The sequence below is a fragment of the Ursus americanus genome, chromosome 7 (genome assembly GCF_024610735.1).
Source record: "Ursus americanus isolate L20-20 chromosome 7, mUrsAme1.1.p, whole genome shotgun sequence".
NCBI classification, from domain to species: Eukaryota; Metazoa; Chordata; class Mammalia; order Carnivora; family Ursidae; genus Ursus; species Ursus americanus.
In genome coordinates, this window is record NC_142133.1 from 22,363,212 (window position 1) to 22,381,786 (window position 18,575).

At 41.5% G+C, this 18,575-nt stretch overlaps 1 protein-coding gene and 1 pseudogene across 2 annotated transcripts in view; one reads left to right on the plus strand and one right to left on the minus strand.

The window, feature by feature from the left end:
- The first annotated feature begins 4,603 nt into the window (after nt 1–4,603).
- Nucleotides 4,604–18,575, plus strand: part of SPTBN1 (spectrin beta, non-erythrocytic 1) — a 190,345-nt gene continuing 176,373 nt past the window's right edge. The window contains exon 1 of one of the 2 annotated variants that reach the window (XM_045787980.2): nt 4,604–4,823. The gene's annotated coding sequence lies outside the window, so the exon portion shown is untranslated. Of the gene's footprint in view, nt 4,824–5,458; nt 5,537–18,575 lie in introns of those variants that run through there. The other variant, XM_087863401.1, reaches the window with a different exon arrangement.
- Nucleotides 4,846–9,090, minus strand: LOC148109645 (uncharacterized; annotated as a pseudogene).

Consider the following 18,575-nt stretch of genomic DNA (forward strand, 5'->3'; position numbering starts at 1 on the left):
ACGTTTAAAAATATGCAACTTAGTTATCACTGAAAGGAGTCTCTTTGCACACTCGTATTTAATTGATTTATGTAATGTTTAATTATATGTATAATTATTAAGTAAAATAGGTTCAATTGTCATAACTGGCATAAATAAGTTTGGGAATAAACTCCATTGACTTGGTAAATATATAGCACAATGGTGGGACCTGAAAAATACAGGTGTAGCAGAGTATAGCCTACTGTCAGAGTGTGCTTGTGTGCCACGGACATCCGTCAATAGGCTCACAATACAGAGGGAATGGACAGTGTAATCCAACAAGTGTGTTAACTGAAGAAGAGTTAAGAGAGCATTTACTCTATTATTCTAGAGGTCTCGATTTAGAATTATTTAAAACATATTTATTTTTATTTTTTAAGAACATTTTTAAAACTTGTGGTAACATATATAACATAAAATTAGCCATTTTTTACCCTAAATTTTAAGTGTACAGTTCAATGACATTAAGTACATTCACATAGGTGTGCAAACATTACCACCATCCATCTCAAAGAACTTTTTTTTTTAATGATATTATTTACTTGTTTGACATCAAGAGCAAGAGAGAGCGAGAGAGCATAAGCAGGGGGAACAGCAGAGGAAGAAGGAAAAGCAGGGAGCCCAATGTGGGGCTCGATCCCAGTTCCCTGGGATCATGACCTGAGCCAAAGGCAGACACTAATCGAATGAGCCACCCAGGCAACCCCACAAAGGACTTTTTCATCTTGCAAACAGAATTACTTTTTAATAATATGCAATGCCAAGCACACAAGCTCTGATATGCTATCTTCTAAGAAGATACCAGTGCCATTTAGTAGCAGTGTGAACTTGGGCAACTCATTTAACCTACTGGTGTCCTCAGTTTTCTAACCTATAAAATGGGGTTAATATCTACCCCACAGAACTAACAAAAAGGACAAAAATATATCTGCTAAAGCACTTTAAAAACTAGAAAGCATTTTACAATTTTTATTTATGGTTATTTTTATTAGTAGAAAATTTGAGAATTGTTTCCTAGAAAGCCAAGGCTACTCATTCTCTTCATTTTATAAATATCATTTCTACATATTTAGGTTATTCAGATTTATCATCATACATTTATTTTACTTGTTTGTTTATTGATTGATTGACTTTCATCCTACTAGAATGGAAGATCCATGAGGGCAGTGATTTTCTTACTGTTTTGCCCATTGCTCTATTTCAAAGCCTAGAACAGGTTAAGGCATATTTATTTCTTAAATAAATGAAAGAATGAATTATTTTATACATCAGTAAATGTGTTACTAGTGCTCAAAAACTATTCATTCATGATATTGACAGCTCAAACATGTAAGTCTTTAGGCTTTCTCAGTGCAAAATTAATATGTGTGAAGCCCCAAATAGAACATTTCTACTATGAGGAAACTTCCCAGACTAGTTCAGAGTTGACAGGAAGTTAAGATTAGGAGTAAACAGAGATGAAAAAAAAATTATTCAAATTTTCAAAATGTGTTCTAAGTTTAAAATTTTAGGCTATTATCAAAACAATAAAAGATGGGTTTTAATTCAGCTAATTTAGTGTAACCAAGGAAATACTTTAAGTGTCATTCTTTCTTTTCTAAATAAAACAGGCAGACAGCACTATTGTTTATCAATATCTGGTTTCAAGTGTAGCTATGTGACTTGCTCTGGCAAATGAAATGTGAGTGGAGGTAACCTTGTGTCATTTCTGGGTGGAAGTATTTAGTTGCTGGTACTTAGCCTTCCATTATGCTCTTCCCTTAACAGTGGAGATTGTAGAAGTACCTACTGACATGGAGAAACCATAATATTCAAGTATTCTGGAACACTGAACTGACACATAGGAGACAGATTCCCCACAGAGTCTCTTGGAACCACAGTTGATTTTATATAAGCAATAATTTAACTTTCGCTGATTTGGAACTTATGTATTATACTGAAATTTGGGAATTGTGTATTATAACATCATAACCTAGTCTATAGTGACTAATATATATGTTGATGTATTTTCCCCTACATTTTGAATGGAAAATTAAAATAATTTATATCCGAAAAATTTTGTAATAAAGTACTATTTCTATGGGAGACAAAGCCATATATAATCACGTGGTTTTAAAAATGGAGAGCAGTACTACAGTATGTTACAGACATATCAATGAGTTCTAGGTTCCTTTAAATCATCTTGATTTCTAATGTGAGGAAGAACTTCAACAAAGCTGCTTCTGAGATATTCGAGAATAATTCTTTTGAGTTATCCTAATTACTAAGGCTTTTCCTCTTTTTCTAGATTCTTGCCTTTCACAGAAATATATGCCTTCTCCAATAATCTCTCCATATTTAGACTGTCTTTTTTGACCTGTTACTTTTTCTTGGCCATCAACTGGACTCTCCTAGTTGATGATTTTTTTTTCCACCAAAGGGTAAGAATTCAAAATTGTGAAGGTATTTATAGTGTATTTATAGTGAAAGTCTGGTGAAAACTCAGGTATTTATAGTGAAACTCTGAATCCTTGCCTTTTACATTTTTGGAATACTTACTGGCACTTTATTAGAGTACCTTGCTAAGGTTGTGTGTGGCCTCCCTTTTTGAAAGAAATTTTTAAAAATTAAAAGGGAGTGGAATGGAGTAATGGAGGTGACTCATCCAGCAAATGAAGAGTTAGTCAAGTACTATTATCTGTGATAAAGGAAGCTGTTACGAGTCACCATTTCAGAGTAACACTGGAAGAATTTAAACAAGCATTTTCCAGAATTCCCATTGTTTTCTTTGGTATTTCATTAACATTGTGGGTGGGGAGGTGCTGAGGGCCATGGTGCAAAATAAGTGAAAGGGAAACAACTTTCATTCCTGGTGGATTTCCTGCATTACCTAATGAGGGCAGCCACTTACATGTTGATTCTGTACAATTCAATTCAACAAATATTTTTTGAGCACCTCCTAAGTGCCTGCTATGTACAAACTGTGGACAAACAGACAAAAGAATCCTGTCCTTGGAGAGTTCACCTTCTGGAGGTGTGGATCAACCCTCTGAGAAAAATGCTCAATTATTCGCCTTTCTCAATATTTTTTCATATATATCAGAAGCAAACATTGGTACAAACATTCAAACTGATGGTGGAACACTAAAAGGAAGAGTCAGCATCACTTTGCTGGAACAACTTCATTTACATTTATTTAAAAATATTCATTTAAACATACATGTAAAAAATACAAACTCATCAGCCCTCAGGTCTATTGATTTGAGATATAAGCATGATCTAAACTATTAACCTTTTATTTCTGTTTTGTTCTGTTTTTAAATTCATGGTTGAGGGGCAGATCTTCAGGGAGAAAAGCCTTTGGGCTTTTTTAATCGAGAAGGGCCCCTCTTCCCTCTGAAAGCTTACAGTGCCGCCGCCGTTGGGCACCTACAAGCAGGCAGAACGTCAGTTTCCCTAGACTCTGCTCTCTAAAGAGCGTTTCTATTCGTGGACACAGTGATGACACCATCTTTTCTCCCCAGCAGTGGCCGTTCCAGAATTCCTACATGGCCTCGGGGATTGACTGGGTGGGCAAACTGGTTGAGAAAGAGCATTGGCACTTGACAAAAACTCGACAAAGCGTCCGGTGTCCATCTCAGGACTTGCGGGTAGGGGCAGAAATCGAACCCTCAAGCCATCGCGGGGCTTGCACTGAAGCTTGAAGGACCCCACTCCGCAAGGGTGGCTTGGGAAGAGCACCCGGTTTTAGGTTAAAGTGAGCCAGAATGCCCAGAGGCAGGAGTTGGACAAACCACTTGTAGGGTCTGTTCGCACCTACCCGGAGGGACAGGGTGAAGAAGCACTCACAAAGGGGTGGGCGGGGGAGGGGGTAGATTTTGACTTCACTGAGTAACAACTCCCTGCCCCAATCTCTCAAGGTTTCCCACGGAGAGGTCCCTGTCGCTCTTCATCAGGCTGCGCAGAACCTATAAGGCATCAGCACCTAAATTCTAAAACAAAACCAACCAAACCACGTTCTAAAACCTCCCACAACACTCTCTCCGTAGCGTTCCAAACGCAAACATCGCGGGCGAAAAGAGGCTGCACAAATCACGTAGAAAATTAGGCTGCCCCTTTGCAAGGCGATAATCAAATTAGCCTCAAATTAAACGTGAAATTGGCCCTCGCCGGCTGTGGGGACAAAGCCCCCATTGTCCCTTTGCCCGGGTAGCGGCGGCGGCGGTGCCCACCCTGCCTAGGCCAGCCCTGGTGGGTCCCCGCGGCAGAGGACGAGGTCGCCGGCGGGCCGGGGCAGAGCCTGGGCTGGGGAGTGCGTGGACGCGCCCGAGGTTCGGCAGGCACGCGCAGCAGGAGCTCGGTGGGCGCTGCGGGGCTCCGGGCAGGCGCCGAGGGCAGGCGAGGGAGGAACCGAGGGAGGGAGGAGCGGAGAGCCGAGCTGAGTGTGGATGGTGTGCGGGAGAGAGCGTGTGCGCGCGCAAGTGTGCGCGCTCCCGGCGCCCGCGCGCTCCCTCTCCCCGCCCCTCGCCCCCTCCCTGGCTGCTCCCTCCCCTTCTCCCCCCGCCCGGCGCTCCCGCCCAGCCCCCGGAATCAGTGCAGCTGTTGCCGTGCAGGCTGCGGATTCCTCCAGTCCCTCCCTCGGCCGCCTCTCCGTCCGGAGCGAGCGCGCAGCCCCGCGCAGCAGCGCCCACCGGTCCCGTCCTGTGAGCCCCGGCCCCAGCCGCGGACAGCCCCGCGGAGTCGCCTCCCGGCCCACCCGCCCGGCCGCCGAGGAGCGGGAGGAGGACGGGACCCCGGCGCCCCCACCCCCTTATCCGCGGGAGGTAGGTGGGGGGCCTAGGCAGGAAGATGCCAACTCACTGGGGCTGCCTCCCGGGTGGGCTCCTGGGCGGCGGGAGGGCAGGAGGAGGGGCGCGGGCCCAGGCCCGGAGGACGCCGCTGCCCCACCGCTGCCCTGCGCCCTGGGAGCGGCGTGGGGGCAGGGAGGCTGCAGAGCTCGGGCGGGGGCGGCGCGGGGAGCCTGGGTATCCTGTGCTTATTAGTACGCGGGCTATGCGGGCAGAGGTAGGCAGGCTCCGCAGTGAGGCGAACGCAGCTCCCCTGTGCGCACCGCGACCGCCCAGCCTCATCCTCGGGCGCGGCGGCGCAGATTCCTCCTCCCTGTCCACTGCCGCCTCCCTCCAGCAGGGCGCAGCTGCCCCTGGCGCGGGGGTGGGTACTGAGTGGGCAGCAGGGAGGGCGTATTTTCGGGTGCCCTCCCTGCGGCCGGGGCTGGTAGGAGCGGGGGCGGCGTTGACAGGGCCCGACTCTGCGCGTAACGGTACGGGGGATGCGGCCAGGCGTGGTCCCCGCTGCGCCGCGCTGCAGCTGAGCCGGAGGCGGCGGCCCGGCGCCCCCCCCCCCCCCCGCCCATCCTCGCGCCCGCCCCCCGCCCTCACCGCCGTCCTCACTCTCCCAGGGCTGGGCGTGAGCCGCCTCGGGGCGCGGAGCCGCGGCGGCGCCCGCCCTTCAGCTCCAGCCACCCTCTCTTCAACAGGTTTGTACCAGCGCGGGGACCCTCCGGGCCGGCCTTTGGGGGGTGGTGGGCTGGAAGCCCCTCTCTTCCTCATCCTTTACACCACGCCCTCGGCCCTCTTTTTTGGGGGGGGAGCCTTCCCTTTGTTTTTGTGAGAGGAAAGATGCCAAGCGCCTGCCGTCAGATGGGGAGGGGAGTGTTGTCGATGTCAGTATACAAACGAAGTCCATTATTTTTCCCATCAAAAGCCGGGCCCCAGAGCGAGGAGAGGGCGAGTGTGGGGGTGCTTCAGCAGAGGAGAAAAATGGATACGGTGGGTATATTTGGGCGGGGATGTGCTTTTTTGGCAAGATGGATGGCTCCCAGTGCCCTCGCCGTGATGCAGCACAATGCAGCAGTATCGCAGCCTCCCCTGGTTCTCGCTGCCGGGGTTGGCACGGCCACTCGGCGCCTGCGGCCCCCGCCCGGCCCCACCCAGGCCCGGGGCTGCCCTTGGCCGAGGCCGGGAGCTGCTTCTACCTTGTCATGCTGCTTCAGCTGGATGTGGCGTCTGGAGGACCAGGTCACCTAGCCGTGGGGGGTGGGGTGGGGGGAGACTGCTGTTTGGGGTGACCCTTCCCGCCCCGCGGGTCGGGCAGTGCTCGGACGAAGGGGCGTCCTGCAGCGCTAATACAGGCTGAGGGAGCTGGCCTGCGGCTGCGGACGGGAATCTGATCTCCGACCGAGGGACCTGAGCCGTAGGGAGGGGCTGCAGGGAGGACAGGCCCGGTGGTGTGCGGAGGCAGTGGTGCAGTCAGTATTGGGAGTCGCAGTGCTTTTCTGTGCATTACCCATAATCTGTGACTACAACCCAGCTATCCATCGATTTCTTCATATGTGAAAAGTTGATTAATAGAAGCTTTACGGCGATAACATTACAGTACCTCTGTCTTTGGTTAATACTAAGAATATGCGTTTTCCCTATAGGAAACCATTTTTTGAAATGAAATGATTGATGTGTTTTAGTTCTTATGTCTCTGAGACATTTTAAAAAATATTAACATTCAGTAAGTTGTTTTAAAAGGAGCAGGTTTTTGGTGGATAGTAAATTGTTTCTTTATCCGTATTTGCTTTATTTTTATCATTTGCTTTTTCTGTAAATGAAGCAGTTAGAGATTTGGATTCTTTATTACGGATTATTAGGTAAGTGGGTGTCATGATTGTTGGTAAATTGGTATTCAGATTGATTTAGCTAGCCACGTTAAGTATCCAGTCATGACTAATGGGATTATCATGGTAACTGACTGCATTTGTATTTGTTTATATGTATTTTTTGTGTACATATTTTTTGCAGATGTGGCTGGGGAGAGGGGTGGAGAAAGGCAGACCACCAAGGCCTCTGTGACTGGTATCTGGTTAGAAGGAGGTGATAATTCCCAATGTCCTCATCTGTTTAGTCTGGGAACACCGGGAATTTCTCTTCTAAATGCCACTTCTACAATTCATGTATTCAATGTGGGATGGCAAATGGGACATCTCTAAATGTCACCTCTTCTAAAATGTATATGTGAAAAAGGGAATTTCAGTATGCTAACTGGAAGGGAAGGTCAGTGTTTCAATGCAAGGGCATATCTACTTTTATTTTTTAAAAATCTAATGAATCCAGCATTTGATTTTATATGGCTCTGTAGAGTAGAACTGAATGTAAATTGTGTGGTTTATGTGCATTGAGTTTCTCTAATAGAGGGCCATTAAAGTGTAGAATATTTTTGAATTTGGATTTCATCATTGCTTTGGTTGTATAAAATTGTGATGCATAAAGATGTTTGGGAGTATTGTTTCCATGGATTATCGAGACATTTGGATTTATTATGTTGTAAAAAATATCCTGTGTTGATGGTTCAGGGGGTTTAGCTGTTCTGACTTACACACCAGGTGCAGAATTATGTTAGGCTACCCTCTTTGTAGCTGTCATCTCTGGACTAACCAAACCCTTCATCTGAGAGTTAAGTATTGAGGCAGTGAGGAAACTGCTTTCACTTGGTCTGCTCCTGCTATGCAGGCTTTCTGTGCAGCGCATCTCTTGGGGTGAGACTAGTAACAACAGTCTGTGATGTTGTAGGAGCAAGTGAGAAGACCTCACTCTCTACTTGTGACACATCCTTAGCAGAGACTTGGCATTGGCGTTTCCTTGGAAGAGTTTGTTTGAGTGGTTATTGAGTGCAGCATGAAAGCGTGACTCTACATGCAGAAGCACTGTTTTGAGATGGAAGGATTTTACTACTACTAAACAAACAGACATGATGAGTAGAAATTATTTGATGTGGTTTTCATTAAAATAATAAGTTTTTCGTTTCAAGAGCATACTCTTAGAATTCTAGAGCTATTCACACACACGTACATATGTAATATATATAGCGATGTGATGCTCCTTTAATTATGTTGGGTCATGACCAACATCTGCATTATAATCAGTCTTTAATTACTGTTCTGTGGATTTCCTTTTGGTAGTCTTGGTTTCTTCAGTGCTAGAAACCATTCTTCCATAAGGAAAGGGCTAATATCCCTTCTGGAAAGGCTATTCCTGTAGGTTTGTCAGAAGGGATATTAGCCCTTTCCTTCTCATGGATTTCTCTTTCAAGTTTTCAGTCTTTGCTGTCTCTCAGAGCACCTTTTCTTTGCAGAAGACCTAGTTTAGTATTCTTGATTTTTCTGATAACAGTTATCCTGTTCTCAAGTTTATAATGTAGGAATAGTATCGTCCATTTCTTTATCTTGGTGGGTAAAATGAACCTATCCCAATTAGAGACACCCACACTTCTGTTTTTAGATGTCACTGGAGAAGGTGTCCTCATAATGTCTCTTGCTACGGTAGTGAAGTTTGCAGAACAGCAACGTGAGGAGCTTTTTATAAATGCAGATTCTTAGAGGTCTCATCCCAGACCTGTCCAGTCAGAATTTGCATTTTAACAAGACCCCTAAGTGACTTGTGTGCATGTTAAATGGAGAAACTGCTCTACTCCTTCAAGTAAGGGACCTCCATATCCTTCTAGTATCTTTTGTCTTTTCTTTTGCCGAAATATTGGCACATTTTTTTCCTTCGGTCGCTAAGTGGTGTTGAAGAAAGGGATACACTGACTGTAAATCATTTAATACAGAAATACTTGGTAAAGTTCTTTAATTTTTAGGTGGAGGAGCCCTATTTTTTTAAATAATTTATTTAGGCTAGTCAGGCGTTTTAGTTCTTTTCTAGAACACCTCTAAATTTGAAAAACAGTCTCACCTCCCTGCCTAGACAAAAAGGCATTGGCTTTGAGACAGCAGAACTGGAGTCCAGGAAGCTAAACCCCTGAGTGCAAGGGCCCCTCTGCTCCCTTTGTTCTTCTCTGACCTCTTGTCTGTCATCAGTTACTTCTCCTCTTATATTCAGTGTCCTGCCCTTCTGGTCCATTGCCTTCTTGAAGTTTTTTATTGAGTGATTTGTACATACAAAATAATGCCCATAAAAGATCTGTTACAGAATCATAAACCAGTGGGCGCTCAGGCACCCACCACCACCTGGTTCAGGAAGAAGAACCTTACCGTTGGATATTCATCGTCCCCTGTGTGATCCTCTCTCCTCGCATCTAAAGCCGCTGCTGCCCTGAGTTTTATGCTTATCATTCCCTTGCTCTTCTTTATGGGTTATCCTTTCAAAAATTCTTATTTTGTATGTTTTTGGACTTCACGTAAAAGAAATGACGCTTTATGTTATTTTTCTGTGACTTGCACATTTAGATTAACATTATATTCCTGAGATTCATTCATTTTGTGGCTGTGGTTCATTCATTTTCTCAGCTGTAGAGTATTCCACTATGGCTTATTTATTCCTTCTGCTGTAGATAGAGATTTGGATTGACTCCAGTTTTTTGCTCTTATAAAAAGGCTGCTATGAGTATGTCGTCTACACATCTCTTAATACATACGTGGAGATAGATGCAAACACACACACACTGTCTGTCTCTTTGTCTCAGGAATGAAATTTCCTGGATGATTGGGTATGTGTATTATCAACCTTACTAATATGCCAAACGATTTTTCCCAAGTGATCGTACTACTTGTGTTCCTCCTAGTAGTGTACATGTTATAATCATTCCACAACTTTGCCAGTGCTTCATTTATCAGACTTTAAAATGTTGTCCTGTTGATATTTATGAAATGTTATCTCATCATGCTTTTTATTTGCCATTTCCCTGATGATTGAGGTTAAGTATTTATATTATTGGCCATTTGGGTTCCTTCTTTTGTGAAGTCCCTGTTAAGCTTTTTGCCTATTTTTATCTTTTAGATTTGTAGGAGTTCTTTATGTAGATTGCCTGCTAATCCCCATGGATTGTGTGTTGTAAAAATTACCTCCCAATTTGTGTTTGTTTTCAAAAACTCTTTGTGGTTTTTTTTGATGAACACTCATCCGTAATTTCAGGAGAGTCATAATCAGTTATTGTTCTTTAAGGTTTGTGAGGACAATTTTGTTATTGCAGGAATTTTTTTTTTTTTTTTTGCAGTTGGGAAATAGCATGCGTTTTGGAGTCAAACAGATCTGGGCTCAGATCCTAATGCTGTTGTATACTAGCCATGTGGCCACAGTTAGGTTCTGGCCTTGGGATAGTTAATTACTCTTGAAACCACAGTTTCCTTATTGAAATTGAAAAATTTTCCTAAAATCGAAATAGTAATACTTCGTGATACAGTTGTGAGACAGCAGTGTCTAGTGCTAGGTACATAGTCGGTATTCAGTTAGTAACTGTCCATTACTTTCTCTTCAAACTACCCCAGCTGTATGAGCCACTGACCTCTTCTAAATGCTTTCCAAAAACTGCCTTGATATTTTTATGTTAAAAGAGATAATAAACAACTTATTCTTTTATTTTTTTAAAAAAGCTGTGTTACAGTGGAATTTATATATTGATCAGCACAGGCTGTACAAGACCACTTACTGGAAACCCTTTGTCAGCTTAGGTTCCTATTCTTGAAAGTAGTGTAATTATAGTTCTTTTTACAAGAGAAGCATTTATACTGCTGTTCTCCCTTTGCTGCTACTGTAAGATTACTCTGCAGTATTGTTTTTGGTGCAGTAAACAAATTATTGGATACCTTCTCTTGCCAGGGGTTGAAATTGGGTTAGAGTGATGGTGGTGTGGGCTGGTCTAATGGTGAATAAGATTTAGTTCCTGATTCTAAGCACTCTATACTCTACTGTATAGAATATATTCTCTGTATGTCCCCAGAAGATAAAAGACTTTGGCAACCCATTTACCCTTCTGGTCTCAGTTCTAAATTTATAAAATGAAGAACTTAGATGAAATTATAGTGAGGGTTAAAATCTGGCACATGGGCAACATTCCCTCCCTCCCTGGCAGACCTAGAAAATCATCCGTGACACTCCTTTTCCGCAGGGCTGAGATAGAGTGTCAGTAACATTCTCAATATAGTGTTATAGGCAGTAACTACCAGTTGATTGGATCTCATGCTCAATTTTTAAGATCCTGTATATCTTTAAAATTCTGTGATAAGATATTTGAGTAACACAGCACTCTGGCAGAGTTCAAAATAGAATGGAACAGGAAGAAATCAAGAGCAGGGAGACAGGAAATAGGTGATTGTGGGGGCCCGGAGGTTAAGGGAACAGGTTCTGGTGGTAGCCAAGGGAATGAGAAGGAGGGGAGAGAGGGAGAAAAGCTGTGATGGCCCAATCCTGTGCCAACTACTCGTAGAGTGAATGAACAGGAGGTAGACCTAAGTGGATGAGGAGCTAAGATGACATGGGTTTCAAATTTGGATCATGACAGAAATAGACCCAGGGAAGAGTGGAAATCGGGTTGGGAAGAGAATCAGTTTTGTCTTTGAACATGTTAAATTTGAGGTTCCAGCAGAACCCTTAGGGGAGATGATGTTGGAGGAGTTGAGAGAGGTCCGAGCCAGTGCGGCTGAAGGGAGGCTGTTCAATGCAAGGGTCCTGAGCTTCAGGCTCTGGAGTTACACAACCTGGTGACTCCATGTACAGGCTAAATGACCTTGGGCAAACGACCTTGACCTCTCTGTGTGTCTCAGTATCTCCATCTGCATGGTGGTACCTATCACAAAGGATTATTAAAGCTTAGTGAGATAATCCACTGTCATCACAATACATTTTAATTACCATGAGACATGGTAATTTTGCTTAGTGTCAATTTCTTGCTTTCTGTCAAATATTTTGATTTACTCAGAAGAGATACATTCCAGTGAACATGCCATCATTCAGATAAGTAACGCTAAATTCAGTCTACATTAAACTTGTCCTTATGTATCACGTCTAAACTATAGGAAAGGCAAACCTAATTAATGCCTATTTTTAACAAACAAGGAAACACTAGAATCCTACTATTTGGGGGAAACGATGTGAACAGATAGTTTATAAAAGAAGAAATCAGAGAAGCCAATAACTATATTAAATTGTTCAAACTCACCAGTAATTTGAAACACAAAACAATTGGATTAATATTTCCACTTTAACTGGTGGGTAAGTAATGCTCTCTGGGTTGCTGTAGAATAGGAGCTCTGCATTATCTGTTGGGAGAATATTTGGATTAATACAAACTTAGTAGAAAAAACTGGGTTATATATATATATATAACAGAAACCTTAAGTGTTTTTATTTTTTGGAGTGAAATCCCACCTGTAGTTCTGTAACCTAAAAGAAAGAAATAAAAATAAGGACAGAGGTTTTTAAACAAGGATTTTCTTTCTTTCTTTTTTTTTTTTAAGATTTTATTTATTTATTTGACAGAGAGAGAGACAGCCAGCGAGAGAGGCAACACAAGCAGGGGGAGTGGGAGAGGAAGAAGCAGGCTCCCAGCTGAGGAGCTTGACGTGGGGCTCGAGCCCCAATCGACAGGATCACGCCCTGAGCCGAAGGCAGACGCTTAACGACTGCGCTACCCAGGCACCCCTAAACAAGGATTTTCTTACCTTGTATTTATAATGAAAAAGCAAATGGGACATACTCAAATTATGGCACAGGGATAGGATGGAATTCAATATACTGCTTAAAATAATAATGGTTTGTTAGAATATTACTGAAATGGGAAAATGCTAACAATATAATATTCAGTGGGAATACCTTTATGCAATGCTATATAATAGGGTATAAGTTCAGTTTTGTTTTATTAAAAGACTAGAAGGAAATACATTAAAATGTTAATGCTTTGGATGGCGGGTTGATGGGTGATTTCCTTTCTTATAAGAAAGGAAATTCTTATGACTTAATGTTTCTCATTTTGAGTTTTGAAATATTTTACAAATAGAGAAGAGTACAGTAAATATAATAGACTACCACGAGGACCGTTTTTTAATCAGAAAAACAAGCAACACTTTATGTTAATTGTTTAAAAAAAAAGGAGACAAAAAAGCAAACCTGGCCACTTATAGGTCATTATTAAGGAATAGTTTTGGTTTCCAAAGAACTGTCTTATCTGTCCTTCTGTACACTTTTCTAAGAGCAGAGGAAAAATGAGTAAGTTAGTGTCTTCAGGGTATAGGTCTCAGAGAAAAGTAGAGCATTTAGATATGATGGAATGCTGTCTTGACTCAGCACTAACATGGGTCAGCTGAAAGGGTGGGGAAGACCAAGATTCTTTAGTATTTCCAAACCACATCCTTACACAGAGAGGGCAGTGGAATTCTGTGACATCCTTGTTCTCACTTGTGGAAACCCAAGCACAGCGGCCGAAGCTAATTTTGTAACCATTAGACCATCATGTTTCATTGAAATTGGTCAGAAAAGTAGGTGAAATTTTGAGTGAAAATTTTAAAATAAAAATACTCCAGATTTATATTACTTCCAGTTAATGGTTTCTCACCATTTGGGAAAATTATAGACTACAAGTGAGAGGAATGAATTTTAATAATATCCTTCCTTCTTTGTATGAGAGGAAATTCTTACGTATGTGTATAGATATTTATTGCATCTCTCCATCACATTAGTGAGACAGAGAGATGTATGTATGATTGAGTAATCTCCACCATGAATGGAGGCAGAGGACTATTTTAAGACTTTTAAAGTGGGGAATTTTGTGGAGATAACATTTTGAAAGTGAATCTCAGGAATGAATCACACTGCCCTTCATCTGTGGGGGAAATTTGGGAGGAAATAGTTCTGGTGTATGGCCCACATTCCCAACTGTATTGGTACTTTGTAAAATGTAGCTTGTAGAAATGAACTAATTTACTTCCATGAATTTTGTGTGTTTTTTGCTATCAATTTTAAGTGGTTCATTGAGGAGGGTTTTAGGTCAAGTGTGGTTTGAGATTTGAAAGTAAGATGCTGTAATTTCGAGACTGCTTTAAAATTGACCCTTGTTCACAGGTGTCATAATTCCGTTCTTTATAAACTCTAAACTATGAGAGTAAATACCTGAATGATTTTTGGAGCCATTTGACATCTCTGATCTAGAATCTAGAGCACCCTTCTATTTCTGAACTTTAACGTATAAACTTGAAGCCATTGGTAGGGCAGTAAAGTCTGTATTGGAACATAATTACAGATTTTTACCCAACAGATGAACTAGGATGAAATGCAAAACGATATATAAATAAGCAGAATTTATTCTTTGGCAGCATATATGTATAATTAAATATGTCTTTGCTTAGAAGGTGGTTATCTCTTGGTGATGGGATTGTGGAAGAGCTCTAATTTCATCTTTCCACATTTGCCAGATTTTTGGAAATACTTAACAGTAAACTCTTGCTCTTTATCAAAAATATCCTAGCACCACGATAAGTCTCATTTTAGATGGATAAGAACTAATAAGTTAAATGATTAATCAGCTAAATATACCCTTTGCTATTCTTTTTTTTTTTTTTCTGCCAGAACTTACAGAAAAGCAGTCTTAATACTAAAGGCATAAAGAGCACTGAAATTTTGAAAAGATTTTTTTCCATTCCTTATTTAAATGTGCAATTTGTTAGATCCTTGGTATTTTCTTACTTCCGTGGAGTGTGGGAAAAGATGTAGGAATTGGGCCACAAGGGAGCCAGGGAAAAAACATCCTCCAGGAGATCAGCCTCTATGGCTCTTGCCTCTGGCTCTGAGTGAGGTTTCTTGCTTCCTTACCCTCTTGGACAGCAGTTTTGGGGATAATTGTTGTCCTAGTGTGTTTGCTTCAAGGCTAAATCTAAACATTCAAGGGCTGTACATTTTTCTGGAATGTTCTTCACCAGCTGTACAGTCTCTGCAGAGGGATAATGCATGTTCTTATCACGGTTTACTCCTCCCCCTTTTAGCCCTTTTATCTTATTTAAAGGGGAAGGAAAACGTAGATGCTTCCCTAAAACAATGCTTTTTTATTTTGTTCTGTGATGATTAAAGATTTTCCATTGTATTTTTAAATCTGTAGCATGGGAGTGCTTTTATAGTGAGTACAATAATCTTAAAATATTCTTTTTTTTTTTTTACCTTCTTAGAATCCCTGAATATTTGACAGTGTCTGCTGCTCTATACAGTGTGCTTAGTTTTTTTCTGAATGGCTTATGAAGAATGTGTACTTTCATAAAGTTATAAATTAGCATAAAATCATCTAACATGAAAATTTTAAAATATTTTATTACCAAAATAATAAATGTTTATTATAGATCATATGGAAAATAAAAGTGAATACAAAGAAGAAAATGGAAATTACTAGGTATTTAGTGACTCCAGCAGCCTGCAGTTAACATTTTGGTGTTTATCCTTTAAACCTTTTCCCTATGCACATACTCATCTTACAAATAAGGGCCACATTCTCAGATCTTAGGCTAAAGATGTCAAGTTTTGACAGTGTAAATAGTCACTTGATGTTTATTACTCTTCCCATCAATACATGTAGCATGACAAAACATAAAATCCTATTACTGGTCTTACTTAAAGCTATGGCAGGGCCACTGCCTGTTGCCCTGAGCTGTTTTTCGTGGTAGGGGTGAGCTGTTTTTAATGGTAGGGGTGTTAAAGAAAAATGGTCAAGGAACAGAAAATCCAAATTTTATTGTACTCTTCTTCTTTGAACAAAAAATTTTATAGTGGAAAAATACCAGAAATTAAGTTCTCATTAGATAATGTGTGCTTTCTGTTTTGTTTTGGAAAGAATTCTCATCAGAGTTACACTAATTCCCTTGAGGGACATCTCCATATGCTTTGGACAACATCTGATTTTATGTTTATCTTCAGATTTCAGAGAGTCTTTAAAACAGCTACCCTGTAACAGTGTTACAAATGGAATGGATGTGGTTATTAGAATCTTGGTTTTAAAGGTAATAAATTTTACTGGGCCGATTTGGTTGTAACTGTTGAAAGCATACACTACGAGTTCAACTTTCTTAGGGTCCTTGTATTGGCTGAATTCTTTAAAATTCTATCTTTGGATCTAGGATCTGTTTCAAAGAGAAAAAGCAATATACTTATTTGATTATGTAAGCCGGTTGTTTAAGCCCTGGGACATGGGATGGATGGAGGTGACTTGCTAGCTCTTTGTTGCCTTAATTCTAGTAGTTGACCTTTTCCCGGAGAAGGTGCTAAAAGGGTTTGTCATGTACTTGGGGAAAGGAGAGGGAAGAGCGGTGAAATGGAAGAGAAAGCAAGCCTTTTTAGCACTTTCTGTGAGGTACTTTGTGGTTGTTATTGGTCTTGTCTGGAGTGGTGGGCCTGCAGGAAACATGGCACATGTCCTTCTTCCCAGGTTTAACACCGAAGGCCAGTGGCAGCTCTTTTTAGAGACTCAGCTGGCCTGGCTGATGGATGGAGCAAGATTGGGGGTTGGAGCTCAGCTGCACTACATGGACTTCCTCTCTCCAAAGAAGGGATTCTTCAGGAAGTCCTGACCTAATGGGAATCATTCTTTTTGAGGACAGTCACAACTCATCAAGGGACATGCTTTGATGGCTAGTGTGCCTGGCTTGTCTGAAGCCTGCAGTAGGGATCTCAACTTCCAGGCAGCTGCACACATTGGTTCTGGCACTTGGGGAGGCATTGAGTGCAACAGTGCTCACAGTGGTCCGTGCACCCCAGGGTAGGGGGAGCAGGGAGCCGGAACATGGCCTTATCCAGACCTCTGCATGGATGAGTACACCTGTCACTTTTTTAGGAAGTGAGTGGTGGTCAGAGCTATCAGTTGAGTAACTTCTCTGAGAGGGGCCTGGTCCTTCTCACAGCGAGGTTGACAACTCTGTGCTGTCAACTGTCCTTAAATACCCACCTTATCTCCTGGGGTGGAGTCAAGGATGACCACGATCCTGGAGCAAAGACATTCATGTGCCGTTTGACAGTAAAGAAGCCAGCACACACCTTGTGTTTTATTCTTTGTTTTAAAGGTAGGGTTTTTTTTTTTTTGTTTTTCGTTTTTTTTGTCTGTTTGCTTGTTTTTAAATCAACACCCACTGCTAAAGGAATTTCTGAGTTTCCTTGATAATCAGGATGGTTTTTCATTTTGAAATGCTTATTTTGCTTTTGAAGTGTGTGTCCCTGACTTTAAGAACACCAGCTGTCATCCTAGCTCTTACAATCTCGTTTGATTCATAAAGGGTGAATGTTTAATTTGAGAGCAGGTTAGTTTATTGTCTTATTCCTGAGATAGACTACTCTTATCTGTCAGTTGAGTATTATATATATATTATATATATATATAATATATATATATTTCCAGCTCTGAAGTATTACTTTGTTAGTATATGTTTGCATGAATTTTTTATTCCTAATGATAGTATGTATTTTCATTGGGCTACACTCTTGTTAAAGGAAACTTTGTTCATATGAAATAAATCTTTTGTGGATCGTATTTGAGAACTGGTTCTCGGTCTTCTTAGCTTTTCAAGTAAGTAGGTATTCAATGTAAAGAGCATATTGATAGCTGGCCTATCACTGGAATGTTGTGCAGCTGTGCAAAGCGTGAGGATCAAATGTGCTAATTAAATATATTTTTTTTAGCGAGAATGGAATGTAGCAGCATGTGGTTTACCATTCCAGGTTGTTTTTGAAGAGGACTTTTTTTTTTTTTTTTTTTGGCCAAATATTAGAGAGTACATCGACTTAGAGGATGTATTGCTAGGTTAAATTGTTTTTTTAAAGGAAGTAATGGGACTCATTAAATACTGAGATGATCTTTTAAAATATACACTGACTAATAATCTGCTTCAAGATGTAGGCAGTGGGAATATGACTAGGGCTTAGCATCTATAGTTAAGGCATTTCTTTTTTAAGATGTGACCTTGCTTTTTCCCCCTCCATGTCAGTTCTCCTTCCTTAGTTGGTGAGTACTCAACCTTTTTGGGGGCAGTGGAGTACAGCATTTCCCCCGGTTTGAGCAGTATTGTAATATTTGTTTTGGGGACCAGTGTAAATTGGATCATTTGGACTGAACCGTATCCACACAGATGGTGGTCTGATTTTTTTTTAGTCAGACATTGTGCAAAGTGATCTGATGGGAATAAATGGCAGGTTGGTTGTGTCATGTGGCAACATCTTACTTAGTGTGTCTTTAGAGATAAGTGGGATGTGATTCCAGCAAGGCTGTGCATAAGAAGTTGGAATGCATTGGAGAACTGCCAAGAGATTGGGAGCAAGCTGTATGACAAGCACTAATGCAGCCTTGGCTTGCCTTAAAATAGCTGCAGTTCAACAGAATAGCTTGAAACTTGTCATTTCACTTGAGCAAAATCATTCCTCTAAATGTATTACCAAGAAATAGAAATGGTAGCTATCCTCTTTAGCAAGGTTTATTTTTATTTATCTTTGTGTTCCAACAGTCTTAAAAAATCTTGCACCCCGTCCGTAGGAAAATACTTCTGTGTCACATTTTATCTTGCATCGTTTCATCTGGACTAATTAGTGTTGCCTTATCCCAGACTTCACATTGAGGTTCCCCTGCCCCACTCACCCTACTCGCTAATTGCAGTTTGAATAGAAATTTGGGCCCTGAAGTTTAAAAAAAAAAAAAAAAGCCCTATGTGTTGTATGTCTGTTAGTCGTGTGGATATGAATTATTGATGTTTGAACATTAGAACCGTGTAGAAGCATAGTAAAGGGCATAGGTTACTT